The 15,472-nt window shown below is 48.9% G+C and overlaps 1 long non-coding RNA gene across 1 annotated transcript in view; it reads left to right on the plus strand.

Annotated features, from left to right (window-relative positions):
- The first annotated feature begins 333 nt into the window (after positions 1 to 333).
- LOC144761566 (uncharacterized) overlaps positions 334 to 15,472 on the plus strand; it is a 111,160-nt gene continuing 96,021 nt past the window's right edge. Inside the window, exon 1 of the long non-coding RNA XR_013595790.1 lies at positions 334 to 434. This is a non-coding gene — a long non-coding RNA (uncharacterized LOC144761566). The remainder of the gene's footprint in view (positions 435 to 15,472) is intronic.

Below are 15,472 nucleotides of genomic sequence, written 5' to 3' on the forward strand. Positions count from 1 at the left end.
GCTGCATGCAAGTACTTCACATGTCTTTAAAAGACCATTTACATATCAAGGAGGCTGTGTTTATTTTTTCACCACTTCATCTCTGCATGGTGAAAGGCACAACTCCTTTCTTTGACAATGGTAACCTTTGGTAACCTTTGCCTACTGTCCTGCTGCGTTGATATTTCTTTTTCTATGCAGCACAGGAGAAAAGAAGTTTGTTTATTCCTAGTCACCTTTCCTGACCCCTGCAGCAGCTTCACATCAGGCTGTGACACAAAGTTTGACTAATGGAGTAGGTAAGAGAATGTGTTACTAAATTGTTTTTCTTTTTTAAATCTACACAGGCCCAGCAGGACACATACTTCGTGTGTGCTTCATTTAAACAGTTTTTATCATTATCATAGCTGATGCAGGACAACAATAAGACAATACAAAATGCCCAGATAAAGCTGGTGAGTAATGATCCTGCTGAAGTGCAATAATTTGTCTGTTAGTAGTTTTTAAATGCAGCTGAGCTGTATTTTATGTGGATAGCTCAGTGGGTAACTGCCTTAGTCACAGAGATCATTGTGTTACTTGCAGTTCAGAAGTTAGAATCCTAACATAGGACAGTGACCAATGAACTGTCACCAAAGAGCTGCATACAAACATGAATGGTATAGTTAGAACTTCGCTTTTTTGTATTGTGATATAGTTAGCACTTCCCCAGTCTTTCATCATTCTAATGTTGCTAAAAATGAGTATGTTTGGGCAGATATACATTATTATCAGTAAATCTGACCCCCCATGGAATACTCTTTAAATCCTACGGTTGTGTTTCCCCAGACCAAACACTCTTAAAATATACTGCCCACCAGTATGAATGACACGTGATTCCTACACCTTGTAATCCTCATTGGCTTATGTGACATTCCCTCGAGACTGATTTACATACTTGTATGATTCATTATCTCTGTATAATGTACTGACACTGATATGATTAGCACTATACAACAAATGAAATGCATATGAGAGAGATGCTACGTAAAGATGGGGGCGCTGGTGGAGGGTGGCAGTGAGGGGATCTGAGGAGAAGGTAGTGGGAGGGGCTATGGAGCGATGAGGGGCACTGATGGGGGGTGTCAGTGAGGGAATACGAGGAAGAGGTCATGGGGTGGAGGGAGGAACTAGGGAGAGATGAGGTGCACTAAAGGAGGGTGGTAGTGAGGGAATCAGAGGAAGAGGTTATGGGTGGAGGGAGGAGCTAGGGAGAGATGAGAGGCACTGATGGAGGGTGGTAGTGAGGGAGTCTGAGGAGGAGGTCATGAGGGGGAGGGGCTACAGAGAGATGAGGGGCACTGGTGGAGGGCGGTAGTGAGGGATTCAGATGAGGAGGTCAATAGAGGGGGGCTATTGAGAGATGAGGGGCACTGTTGGAGGGTGGTAGTGAGGGAGTCCGATGAGGAGTTCAATAGGGGGGGCTACGGAGAGATGAGGGGCACTGTTGGAGGGTGGTAGTGAGGGAGTCTGAGGAGGAGGTCATGGGGGAGGGGCTACAGAGAGATGAGGGGCACTGGTGGAAGGTGGCAGTGAGGGAATTCGATGAGGAGGTCAATGGGGGGGCTATGGGGAGATGAGGGGCACTGGTGGAGGGTGGTAGTGAGGGAGTCTGAGGAGGAGGTCATGATGGCGAGGCGCTACAGAGAGATGAGGGGCGCTGTTGGAGGGTGGTAGTGAGGGAGTCCGATGAGGAGTTCAATAGGGGGGGCTACGGAGGGATGAGGGGCACTGTTGGAGGGTGGTAGTGAGGGAGTCTGAGGAGGAGGTCATGGGGGAGGGGCTACAGAGAGATGAGGGGCACTGGTGAAAGGTGGCAGTGAGGGAATTCGATGAGGAGGTCAATGGGGGGGCTATGGGGAGATGAGGGGCACTGGTGGAGGGTGGTAGTGAGGGAGTCTGAGGAGGAGGTCATGATGGTGAGGCGCTACAGAGAGATGAGGGGCGCTGGTGGAGGGTGGCAGTGAGGGAATCCGAAGAGGAGGTCATATGGGGGAGGGGCTATGAGGAGATGAGGGGCACTTGTGGCATGTAGCAGTGAGGGAATCTGAGGAAGAGGTCAATAGGGGGGCCATGGAGGGATGAGGGGCACTGTTGGAAGGTGGTAGTAAAGGTATTTACGGAGAAAGTGGTTATTGGTGCAGTGCCAAAAAAGACTTTTGCATCAGCGCTGTCATGGCCTTTCTGTTTTTGTTTATTTAATTAGCCGTCAGGCCATAAGGGCAACTGTGGAACATTCTTTAAATTGCGTGCTAATTATATTTACTGTTATATTCAATATTTTAAGTATGAAGGTGATTTTACTACTGTTTTTACCGTGAAAAATGAAAGTGGAGCCCGAGGGTGCCTGATATGGAGCTGGGGCCCAAGGTCATCTGTGAGATAAGGTGCACTTGAGAGGAATAGTGGATAATCAAGCCTGTAAGGGAGTGCGTTGCAGAGTCTGTGGTCAGGTGGAGGTAGTAATGAAGAGGGATTCTCCCTGAAGGCTCGCACAGAGGTAGCCAGAGAAGTGTCACTTGCCTGATACTCCCACCTCAGAAACCTCCTCTTCCCATCAAAGGAACACTACATGGAAAAAACACTTTTTGAGAGTAATAACATTAAAAAGAGGTTTGGAAAAGAGTGAGTTGTACTGGGCCTCGTAGGACTAAGAAGAGATAAAGGAGGACCCTGAAGCAGGTCTGCCTAGACATATATGCAACAAATCAAGCCCGCAGTGGCCCACCGAAATGCACCCTTGGCCCACCCAAATTAAAATTCCTGGAGCCGGGCCTGTTGGCATGTCTTGGTAGGCATTAAGTTGTTCTGCTCTCTCATTTTTACGTAACGCAACACATCATCTTTAGTTGTTAGGGAGCATTGCATGCATTTTTTGTAAATCTGGGCACTCATATTAAAACATAGATTCAAAAATCTCTGAATGCAAAGTGCTGTTGGCTCAAAAGCCTGGGTGGCTGATAGTATCACACACTAATGTTCTAATGGAACCAAGAAAAAACAAAAATAATGCAATTTAAAATACTCCAAAAGAGGAGGCAATTTACACGTTGTATGGAGCATAAATACAGCTGTACATAATGCAATGGAGAACTAGGCAGCATGTAAGGGCCGATAAAATAAACCATCTAGGCTGCACAATTCATACCTGTGAAAAATGAAAATGTCACTTTAATTGAGCTTTATTAGAGAAACACGTAATCAACCTTCAGAACGTGGATTCCAGGCCTGTGTTGATGTCCCTGGGGAGGGGGAGCAGCAGGTGATTTACCGCCAGGGCTCTCTCCTCTGAGCGGCTGTGCAGGGACAAACTCAGAGTCCTGGTAAGATTAACGAGCAGCAGAGCCGCTTTGCATCCAGTCTGCTCTGCTTCTTAGACGAGGAGAAGCCACAAGGCGGCCAAAGCCTCGATTTAAAGGCGAGGAACAGTTTACTTCCTTTTGTAATTCAAGTTTAACCCGAGGTTAGCCATTTAATCTACCCATCAAATAACAGCACCAATTACGCACATTTATTTATTTTTCAGCTACATTCGAATTTACCAGGCTTGTCTAGTACCATGCATCACAGATTAGACTAACACAAATTATCAGTTAATCTCACATTCCCACACTGGGCCATTTTGTCACACATTTTTAAATTATCGGATGCATTAAATACCAACATTTTGGCATTTACCGTGGCATGCGGATTTTGATGCATTAAACACCAAAATCCACATGTTATTCCACAGAAACTCATAATAGGTGCTATTTATCTTACCCGAAAATAAAGCATGCCCGGTATAGCTATTTATCAGGTCTGATAAATAGCACCTATACTCGTAACCAGGGGCTGTGTGTGTGCAGTGTGTGTAAAACATTAATCAACACTGTGCTGGGGAAGACTCTGACAGACAGCATTTAGCTAATATGAATTTCTGCCACCCAAACATTTGATTGGGGGATGTGGGGATGGAAAAGTTCCCTACATGGTAAACAGGCATGTAGCCCTGCCTTGCATGGCCGGAAAGCATATGAATCTGGTATCACAATGTTTTTTTGGCCCAGCTAAAAAGTTAATCTTGCATGTGCACTAATGCCAAGGCCTGTTCATGGTAAAGTCAAGATCCTGAACTTGTTCTGTGACCTGGAGGTCGAGCACACCAAGGGCTATATATACAAGAAATGCCACTAACTATCATTTGCGTTAGTTAGCGGTAATTTTCTAATCGCCCTGTATCGCTGACAACTATCTCCATGGTACCAGTGTATTTACAATACGTCGCTACCTGGCGACAGTATCAGCTAGCTGAGGTAAATACTGCCTCTAACACTAGCGTCAACGCGATAACATTTTTTATGTTAGCGAGAGTAAAGTGATGAAAGGCCAATTAGCAGCATGAAAAATAAAGTTAGTCAGCCCAACAGCACTTTTCAACCTCAAGAGGCAAAAATAACCTATAAATACACCTCAAATGAGAAAAAGAAAAGAAAAACAATGGAATTTAGAATGGAGCAGCCAGGGTCATGTTCAGCACAGGTCTACAAACCACCACCCCTCACCCCCCCCCAACAACCAGGATGACCAGCCAGAGTCCCAGGGGAAGAGGAAATGCAGAATCAGGGCCTCTTTTCTGAAAAGTGGCGCAGCACTTTTCATAGCGCCATCCTTAAAACACTATAGTAGCCAATGCCTGGAGGCGCGGACAGTGTGCTGGGACCAGAGGCCTCACTGGGCCTGCGTCTGAGACCCAGAGTGGGAGGCAACGGTGGTATGGAGTTGCTGTGGCTTGACAGTGGAGGCGGACCGCATCGGGCCTAAGCTTGTGGGCTATGGTGTGTACATTGAGGCGTAGCCGATCGCCCTTACCTGGGGACGAAGTTTGGCAGGTCGCATGGAGACACGTTGCTGTCCTGTGTGAGAAGACCACCTGGAGCCCCTTGGAGCTGTGATCAGTAGAAGTGCCCCTGCGCCCCGACATAGGGAGGTCTGCATTGCATAACACACGCTACCACTACACCAGGTCACACGAAGGAGATTGCCAGTGTTGGGCTGCACCTCTTTGCATCACAGGCCGGAAGATGTGGTGCTAGTGGACCCTGTGGAGGATGGGGCCCCTGAGCTGCGCTGAACTTGTGTGGTAGGAGCGCTGCGACTTCACGCCTAAGAGGACCCTTTTGCATAACCTGAATCTGGAGGTTCCCCAGCAGACTTAACGGCCTCTGCTGTACCCAGGCTTGTGAAATTCCGCCTGGCTGAGGCTACTGCTAGCTAAGTCACAGATTCGGAGAGAGTGCAGCTGACTGAGCCTCGGTGTTGTATGTTGAGGTCTGGAGAAGGTGAGACACAGGGCTGAACAGGCCCGGGAGTTGAGTCGGGCCCAAGCCTAGCGTCAGTGGGAGGTGCACACCGTGCCCTGAGCAGTCCCTGTGCTGCGGCCGACCAACATCACAGAGGGCACGGCACAAGACTGGTAGGGGACTCCACTAACTGGTTCTAGTGACTGATATCGGCCGTTGGAGGCGGCGGGTGCCAGGGGCACGGGGTCGGTTCAGGACAAGGCACTTGGGTGCACCTCTTGATCTGCCATCCCTCACTGGGGTGCTGGGGAGCACAGAATCTAGTTATATTGGAGGAGGCGACCGGATGTTGCTGCCTTTCGTCGCCTCCTTGTAGTGAGCTCTCAGGTGTACGAGGGATTTCCATTGGTGCCACCTGAACAAAGATTCCTGGCTAGCATACACCTGACTAGAGGAGCAGGCCATGCTGGCCACACTGCACTGCACCTCATGTCATACATATTGCCTGGTAGTCTGAGGCAATGATGGCCCACCTGCAGATGGGGGCATCGTAAACAATTGGCCGCTCCTTCGTGTCGGTGAACCAAGTGGCTGGGGATCGGTGGCTGCTGGGGCAGGTGATAGTGAACAGCCTGGACTACAAACTAGACTGTACTTTCAGTGGGTACCTCCCTCAAACAAGCGAGCACTTCCTTTGAGGGCCGCATTAACAAAATCACAGTTGACTTCACCCTGGACCAAGCAGATCAGCACAAGCTGACTTACAAAGTACACAGCAATGAGCAAGAACTGGCCAAAGTCCCTCCGAGTACCCTAAGTGCAGAATTGGAGGTACATGTGAAGTCACTGGAAAGAACAGCGGAGAATGTGGATGGCAGCTCCCAGCTTAACAACTCGAGGGTGTTGGGTCTGCCAGAGGGAGCAGAAGGGGCTGATGCAGTGGCATCTACTGAGACATGGTTGTGTGACCTACTGCCAGTGGGTGCACTTTCCCCATTCCTTTTTGTGGTGCTGGCGAGTCGCATACTTTCGGGTACAGGTCCTAGACCCTTTCTCTTCTGCCTCGTACACAGATCATGATGCTGTCCTGAGAGAGGTACGCAAGCTGGGGAAGGTGAAAGTGGATAACGCAACAGTTTTATTCTGCTCTGACTACGCCACAAGGGAGCAGAGGGGCTCATCTCTAATAGTTAAGCAATGCCTCCCAGAGTTGGGCATCAAATACTCCCTCCTCTACCTATAAAGGCTGATAGTGATCTCATATGTTGACATGCAAATCATTGACACCGCTGAACAGTGCTGGACTTGGCTGCAATCTACTGGTCTTCAGGTGCTGGGGATAGGGAGTGAAGGGTCTGTGTAACGAACTGTCATTCGTGGAGCCAGTTGTACTGGGAGGCGTAGGAGGAGCAGGCATCCCCTACACAACTACAAGCCACCCCCAATTTGCAGCATGTTGTACAAGAGGGGCTGAAGGAGCTGCATGCAGCACTGATGATGCACAATCACACTCAGAGACAGGATCCCGACACTTTCCCTGAACGCTCCCCAATTGACTGGTTGTGACTCTCCCCTTCTTCTATGTTTACAGACCGCTCCGGAGAGTCTTTGACTTTCGGCGGTTTGTGTGCTCCAGCTTCCTGTTGCTGAAGTTCCGGTCTACCGAGGTCAGCAGTTAGAGGGAATCAGGTCCATTCATCACCCAAAGGGAACAGAGCAGTTGTCCAGGTATGCAATGCATGTCAGGGGTGGTGGTGGTCCAAGCTGCAATGGCATGAGGTCCTTGGTGTCGTTGACCTTGCCAAGTATGAATTGTGGGAGGATCTCAAATATCCTAGTGGAACTCTAGCAATGCTGTGACGTCACATGTTTGACATTCAGGTTGCGCAATGTGCCACAGCATGTTTTCAAGGCCACGCAAAGCTACTTTATGTGGCTTTTCATGGACTTGTAAATATATGCCCCTTTCACACAGTAAACAGTGTGAAAAATGCATTCCATGCAGTGGCCGCTTGCATGGCTTGTGGGTGGCGGGGTGAGGGTGGGTGCAGGGAGTCGCCAGTGGTCGCAGTTGTTGGAGGGTGCGTGTTATAAATGATAAATAAAATAATATATAACTTAGCAAACCACTAGGTCCCACGTCTCTGCTCCTGCTCTCCCCGAGGAACAGGAGTCACAGCCAGGCCCCACTGACCAATCACAACGCTGCAATGCAGCATTGTGATTGGTTTTGAGCTTCCTGGTTCGATGCTCCACCAGGGAATGGAGGCCTGTTCATGTTCACTACGCAGGCTGTCATGTAGCCTGCGTGGAGAATGGGGAAAGTGCACATGACTGGTTTTGGCAGCCCGATAGGGCAGATAAAACAGTCATTGCGCACTTGGGAGTGGACAAACCACTCCTCCCCTGTCCTGCTAACTGAAAGATATTATCATTTTATGTTTCTACTTCTCGTACTGCTTAAAAGCAGTGAGGCGACGCTCCTCCGCCATAGCGGAGGAGCCACCACTGGTTCATTGGGTGTTGCTGTGTAGGTTCCCACGCCAAACCAATGGAATCTGAGGCATTTCCAGGTTTACGAGAGACTGTAAACCTTCGGAATGCGCTAGAATCTAATAACTCCCCAAGGGTGACGTTTGGGAGGCGCTACAAGGATAAATGTATTCATTAATCCTCTTGGGAGGAGCCAAGCTTGCGTCCGTGATGGCCGCGTTTTAGCTCGGCTCCGTTCGCTTTCCTGCCTGGAACGTCTATCCTGTGTCTTATCCTGCCCCGGGAAGTATTCTTTGGTAGACTATGGAACTACGACATTTCGCTGGCACTTACCGTCTGATCCGCCTGTTCCTAGGTGCCGCGGATCCTGAGCTGCGCCCTTGTTCGCTTCGGGGCCTCCGGAGCGGGCGGGCCTGAAACTCCTCGACGGCGCCCGGGCGGGGCGGAGCGCTGTAGCTGACCCTTGGTGGCGGTGTGGGCTCGGTCGGAGAGGCCGATGTGCAATTAGACCGGTGACGGCTCTCCGGGCCTGACCGGCGATCCTGCGGCCTGGTGTTGAGGCGCTGCCTTCCATGGACGGGGGTTGACCGTGTATGTGGCTCGTCTCCCCTTTGTTCTCCTGTCCGGCCATTTTGAGTCCCTCCGCCCGGACTCGGAGAACGGAGCCGGTGGCGTGGGGGAGCCGGCGACCCTCCTTATCCTGGTGGCCCGCCTTCCTGCCCTGGGGGTGCCTCTGCTTGTGGTCGGCTGTATCCTGTGTGACCCCGCCTGTGGCCGGACGGGGGTTGGAGATTGCCGCGGCCCCGCCGGGCTTCCAAGATGGCGGCCGGCTCCCTGTCTCTCAGCCGGGCCGAGACTGGCGACGCTGGTCCGCCGCATGGCACGTTTGCTGAATACCGTAAAGGTGAGCCTACGCTTGGCGACATTCTCGCCGCCTTGCGCTCCTGGAGTGCTTCTATGACCGCACCTATCGCTGGACTGGATGATGATCATTTTGCCGGGCCTGCTGGGCCCCCTCCGGTGTGTGCGGCTTCATCGCTGCTGTGTGCTGCTGGGACTTTCCTGGAGGTCGTGGACCCGGCGGCTACCGCTTGTTTGGGTGTACGGATACCCGCTGCTCTCAATCATCATGTGATTTCCCCTGTGCTGGGGGTCCGCCGGCCGGGTCCCGTCCGGACCGGTCTCGTTGGATCTCCCATTCCTTTTTTGCCTCGAATGGCCGCACGAAGATCCTGTGGTTGCTCCGCCGAGACGGCTTTCCTCCTATTGTCGGCGGAACTGTGCCTGCAATACCTGCGGTGGTTGCCGTCTTTTCCTGTTCATCTGGGTCGAAATCGATATGACTTGTGTGGATCGACGATTGGACTCCCTGCTATTCGCCTCTGGTTCCTCATGATCTGGTTCCTGGTGCGTTGTATGCCTACGGCTTTGGATAGACGAGGACAGGGTTGAGATGAACTTGCCTCGGTGGACTATTATTTTGCGGTATGGTCGGATGATCCGTTTGTGACTGTATGACTATGTTCGATTCTCCTTCATGTTCCTGGACTTATCCTTGTAATTACTATCTTCCCGTGGGCACTAAGTATGTTCGGACGGGGGGGTGGGAGCTGATGGTTTTGATTATGTGGCTCCTCTCCCATCGTTGTTTCCCTATTTCCCCTTCTTCTTTTTGTCTTTGTGGTTCTTTCTTTACTTTTAACTCTTCTATATTTCGGGTTTCTGGTTAGGGCGACAGGCACGCTGCTGGGGGGGTAGGCCATAGCCTTCTGCAGGGGTGCAGGGTGGGGTGTGCGGGGTGGGGGGGGTGGTCTGTCATTTTGTTTCCCCCCCCTTTTTTTCCTTTTTTGGTTCTATGGCTCTTATGTATCCCCTTTTTTCGAGACGCGGTGTCTGCATGTGGGCCCCCTGGGGTGTTTTTTGCTAGCATGGGCCTTCTGGTCTCCCCGCCGTCGCGGTTTACTATGCATCTATTACTCCTGTTACCACGGGTTCCCTGTGCCGGTCTATTTTTGAGTGCTTTGTTAGCCATGGGGCGCATGCTGTGATGCCGCGTTCTTTCTTCCCCCCTTTTTTTTTCCCCCGATGTCCTTTCCCTTTCCCCCCCCCCTTTTTTCTTTTCTTCCCTCCCCTGGGTTGTTGTAGCGGAGGGCTCTTTGTTTTGCAAGCCTATTTTCCGTTCTGTGTATCATTGTGTGTTCTCGTAGTGGTGGGTGGGCGCTGGGCAGCGGTTGCAATTGCTTATTAATGTGGGACTCACGTTCTGCCTTTGCTAACATGTAACTGTTCTTTTTTAATTTTCCTGTGTTCTATATTACTGCTTGCTCGCGGCCCGCTACGGCCCTCTGGACCTTAATGATTGCCATTATTCTGCTATACCCCTTCTTCTATTATAAAATCAACCTTCTCTCATCCTGCTCGTGGTGGTTGCTCTGTGGCTTTTCGCCTTTGATTCCCGTTTGGATTACTGTGGTACCCTGCTGGAGCTTCTGTCCTGACCAATGTGCTTCTATAATTGTGGTGGCCGGCCCGATGGGTTGTAGGCCCGTATTTGTGAGCAATTTCTGCACAATAAAGGTTTTAAAAAAAAAAAAAAAAATCCTCTTTTTAGGTCGAGCTGGTGTAGCAATGCGAAGCATTGCGTCCAGCGAAGTATCTATTGTTGGCCATTTCCTGGGAATCTGAGACAGGGGATGTGCACACGCAAGCCCTCGGCGATTTCACCTCATGGGCGCGCACGCCCAGCCCGGCGCCGTGCACCTCTCCTATCCCACATTCTCAGCAAGTGAATAACACATATACACACACAGCCACACTCACGCATGTACACGCACACACACATGCACGCACACACTGCATACACACACGCGCTCACACACACACACGCACACATGCACACAGCCACCCTCCCCCCCGACCCCCTCACCTGGCTCTTTTGTCGCGACTCTCCTGGTATCTCCGCTGCATCACCTGGTCTTCAAAATGTAAGTGTTACTATTAGGCGCACGCACCAGTTCGTGCTCTCAGTTTAATGTCCTGTAGCCATCCTTTCGTAGAACAAATCGGCGCTCTTGTTTTAACAACACATGCGCACTGAGCATGAAAAAACTTTGCCGCACATGCGCAGTGTGTGTGGCAGCGTGCGCAGCTTACCTGTATTCTCTGGTTCCGGGTTGGTGGTGAGTGTCTGACGTTTGCATTTCCAACAGTAGCGTCTAGCATCACCCGAGCTCTCTCGCTCCTTAGCGCTGGGGTCTTTATCTTTCTCTCGACCCCTCGTTCCCACCACAAGCACCTCGGGGAAACACCAGGGGCCTGTCAGTGGCCCCCAAAGTGACTGCCCTCTATGCGCCAGGAACTATCTGTGATATCCTTTTCTGCGTAAGCTACATGCTGCCTTCTCCCGCAGTCACACCCCGCAACAAATGCTTGATTCTTTGTTAGCCCGTCTCCTTTTAATTTTGAAGAAGAGACTTGTTCCTCGGGAGCCCATCTGACCGCGACCTAGTTTCTCATTTGACTTCCATCCTCTCTGGTATGCATAAAAATTACAGAAGCCGTAGCTCCAGCTACTCGCGGCCCGCCACTGCAATGGGAGTCGTGATTTTTATGCTCGCAGCAGTAACGAGTTAGGGGCAAATTCCGAGGGGCTTATGTTCAAGCCCTTGTTTAAGGTAGTTGCGCATTTTGGAGAGATGGTTTTGGGACCGACTACCTCTCCCCCCACCCCCGCTCCCCCGAAACTTAAAGTCAGTGCTTAATACTTAAAAAAGACCAGATCTGAAGGTAAGTTGGTGCAGCGTATCCGGGCAGGTGTGCGCCCCCTCTTCCGCCTCGTCTTCTTTTCGTGCACCAGACACACAGAGGTGTCTGAGAGGGAGCGGCTGCTGTAGAACGTTCGTGGGGCTGTGTCAGGGGAGTACTGCACGAAGCACCCGGCAGGTACTGCTCGGGGTCTGGGTGCCCCATCGCATGCACACAAGAACTGCATCTGAACATATTGGCACCCTTAACACCCCCCCCCCCCCTCCCAAGCAGACAGGACATGGTCGCTTCCATCACGAGGCATCTGCCCAGGAAGGCAACTCCCATCTCTGTCTCCGGCAACAGAGATTCCCTGCAGACATGCTTTTTAAAGCTTGAGAAACTCACAAATTCTAAATTAGATTAAGTAAAGAGAGCTGCAGTGGAAGGTTCGAACACAATTTAGTGTTATATTACATTCGTGCCATGTTGTCTTGAGAAATTGGTGCAGGCATTGTGGTTTACCTGAGATGAGGAATGTGGCCAAGTGCCGACCAGGCTGGCTGCTACGAGTATAGGTCATCGAGAAAGCATAGTTTTTTAAGTGAGAACACACTGCATGTGGGCATGCACTTCCACACCTGCGCTTTTCTCTCACTGTGACTGTGCCATAAGTAATGCAGTGTGAACTCGGCCAATGTAGCTTACAAGGGACTTGATACACCCACGGTGAAATGAGACAAAAAGCAGCTTGTTTTATATTGTGCCTAGGTTAAAAGCGCTAATAAACTAAATTAATATTGCTATACCCAGTGGATTTAAAAAACTTGACTATTTTATTTAACATAGTACAGCCTATTGATAATTTTGTATGGTTTTATTATGCTCTATAATTACAAGCAGTAGGAGTAGGTTTTTTAAGGGAATGAAGACTTAATAACATCTTAAACAATCCGTTCACAAATACATTTTGCTGTGACTGGGCCTATGGTTATCCTCCTTAACCTGCTGCTTGAAGTCACCTATTGCAGCCACCACTCCTGCATCAGCGTGCATTTGTTACAAATGTGCAGGGATCGAGTCTGCCCTACAAAGGAAAAGCTGAAATCTCGATGACCTATTCTTTGCCACTTCTGCATCCAATTGCTTCAGACTCAGAACTGTTCCTTCTGTTAAGGATGATGTTCTGTGTGTATTTAGGTGTCTGCACAGCAAGAACATAGCCGAAGGTAGTGGCGCAATGTACCTCGCTGGTGTCCTAGATTAGTCATAGATCATTTGCCGCAAAGAAGGGGAGTTGTTGGACGAGTCGAGAGGAAGGGTTCTTTTAACGTGTTGAGAGTTTATTCTTGGATTTTGTCTCTCGTCTGGCAATGTCCTGGTTGTGAGTTGAGACCTGCTAGAAATGGTTATATTTGTCAGCCAAATAGACATGAGTACAGTACATGATGGTCTTCTGGATGATGTGGTATCGCCATCTATCGCCCTCACTCTATCTATCTATCGGCCTCACTCTCTGTCTATTTATCGCCCTCACTCTATCTGTCCATCTATCGCACTCACTCTATCGCCATCACTCTATCGATCGCCCTTACTCTCTTTATCTATCGTCCTCACTCTATCTATCTATCGCCCTCCCTCTATCTATCGCCCTCCCTCTATCTCTCGACCTCCCTCTATATATCTATCGCACTCACTCTATCTATCTATTGCACTCACTCCATCTATCTATAGCATCACCACAGCATCACTCAGCACCACCACAGCATCACTCAGGGGAACCGCAACATCACTATGCGCTACCACAGCATCACTGAACGCCACAGCATCACTCGTCGCCACCAAAACATCACTCAGTGCCACCACAACACAACATCAATCTGTGCAACCATTCAACAACAACTGGTTCAAATATGTTCTCTCAATGTTTCAAGCTTTATTACAAATGTCACAAAAAAGATCTTAATATTTCACTTCTGTTCTTGGATTTTCGTCACAATAAAATACACTAAACATAATATTCACAAAAGTTATTTACAAATGTTTAAGCTATTGCCATTATAAATTACAATAACTTTTATTTAAGTATTAATTATTTAAAAAAATGAAAAGCCATTGTTATTTGTAATATCAATACATCTAAGTCACGTAAATACAACACATATTGCATTACAACTGCTAAAGGTGTCACATTTGCGAAAGTTATAACTATTGGCATTGTAAATGATAAAGCTATTAATTTAGCTATTTTCAAAAACAACACATAAATAAAAAAATTGTCATTTACAATTCCAATAGCTCAAACTTTCCTAATGCGAGACCTATTGCATTGCAAATGCTTGTTTCACTTTTGTGATGTGTGCAGCATTCTGCAGCACACAGTGAAAGTGAAAATACCCTGTATTGATAGGTTTTGTGCAGGTAGGTGTCTCTTACTGCAGATCAATCAACTCCGCACCACAGTCACCCTTGCAGCATGGCGCAAGGGTGCCTGCTTTGGTGCATGGCAGCCATAGTTCGTCAATGTAGAGGAAAAATACAGGGGGGCTTATTCATGAGCCCCTTCCGACAGCTTACCATTGCTGGTGTGTCATTTTCTTGACATACTTGCAGTGTGAATGCTGCACCACATTGCGCCGGATTTATGAAGTGATGCATCTAGGTATATGCACGACCTTGTAAAGCCCTATGCCACATTATACCTGCGTCAGGTACGATGTATGCAGGGTGTGCATTCCCACGCAACAAAACCTTGTAGGAGTGGTGCAGTGTAATCTATCAGATTTCACTGCAACAATTCTAGGATGCAACTGTGTCAAAAATATAGGCCTGCCTCATGTCAGGCGTAAGGGTGGCACAGTGCCATAGGGATAGGGTGGCCCCAGCTGCGTCATGCTTGCAACACAACTTGGGTGGCATGGTGAGAAAAAAAATGATGGATTTAACCCCGATCTCTTGACTGGGGGTGAATGCTTTGATTTGTTCTGCATTCCGTCCATCAACTGTGTGTCTTTTGATTTCTTGCAGCACAACTGCAGTAATGCATGATGTCAGGATGTCAGATGTATCTGTCATTGATTGCAACAGGGAGCACAGTACAGCAAACATGGCGCAGCCATGGTGTTGCAAGGAGGGCACAATGAAAAGTGTCCAATGGCTGTTTTATCGCAGTGAAGTGAAACTTTTCATGATTGGGGCCCAGGAATGATCCCTATCTTATTGATAGGGTGCCTTCCTGGCCTTTTGTTTCAGCGCAGGGCAGTGTACAATATTCCTTGCAGCGCTGTCCAGCAACCAGACATGTTATATGTGGGCCCAAGTGTTTGCACCAATTTTAAGACCGCTATTTTCTGCTCTTAAAACACTGCCTCTAATTTGAGTTAGCAGCAGTTTTGGGGGGTTATCGATGTTCTGGAATTTCATTGTAAATATCGCGAAGTGTGGTTTTTTCACAGGGACGCCTACCTTGCATCTCAGTTTTCGTTAAGTCCCGCTAATAGAATTGGCGATCTTGAAAATTCACGTTTTTCGCTGAAAAAGTGCTGCTAACTGCTGTTAGTGGCAGTTTGTAAATAAGGTGATAAAAAAATCAGCGCAACATCAAAAAATTTACGCTACAGCGGCGTTAAGTTCTTGTAAATATGCCCCCAAGTGTGATCTCTCTACTGACATTGAAGTACTCTTGTGGATTAATAGTCCTGAGCAGACTTCTTTGTCTGTTTTACAGGAAGTGCGGCTTTCAGGCCCCACTACTGTAAACTTCTTTTTAGATGTAACCTAGACCTTTGAACAGGCGTTCCATGTGAGGGTTCGCATTGTATATGTATGGTCAATGTGTGGTAGCAAGACTTGTATGTAAAAGTCTGATTTCTGGGAACAGTGAGATATGTTTTGAATTGTCCCCTGGTATGGCACAGGGTCTAGGATGAAATGTA

The sequence above is a fragment of the Lissotriton helveticus genome, chromosome 6, assembly GCF_964261635.1.
Source record: "Lissotriton helveticus chromosome 6, aLisHel1.1, whole genome shotgun sequence".
NCBI classification, from domain to species: Eukaryota; Metazoa; Chordata; class Amphibia; order Caudata; family Salamandridae; genus Lissotriton; species Lissotriton helveticus.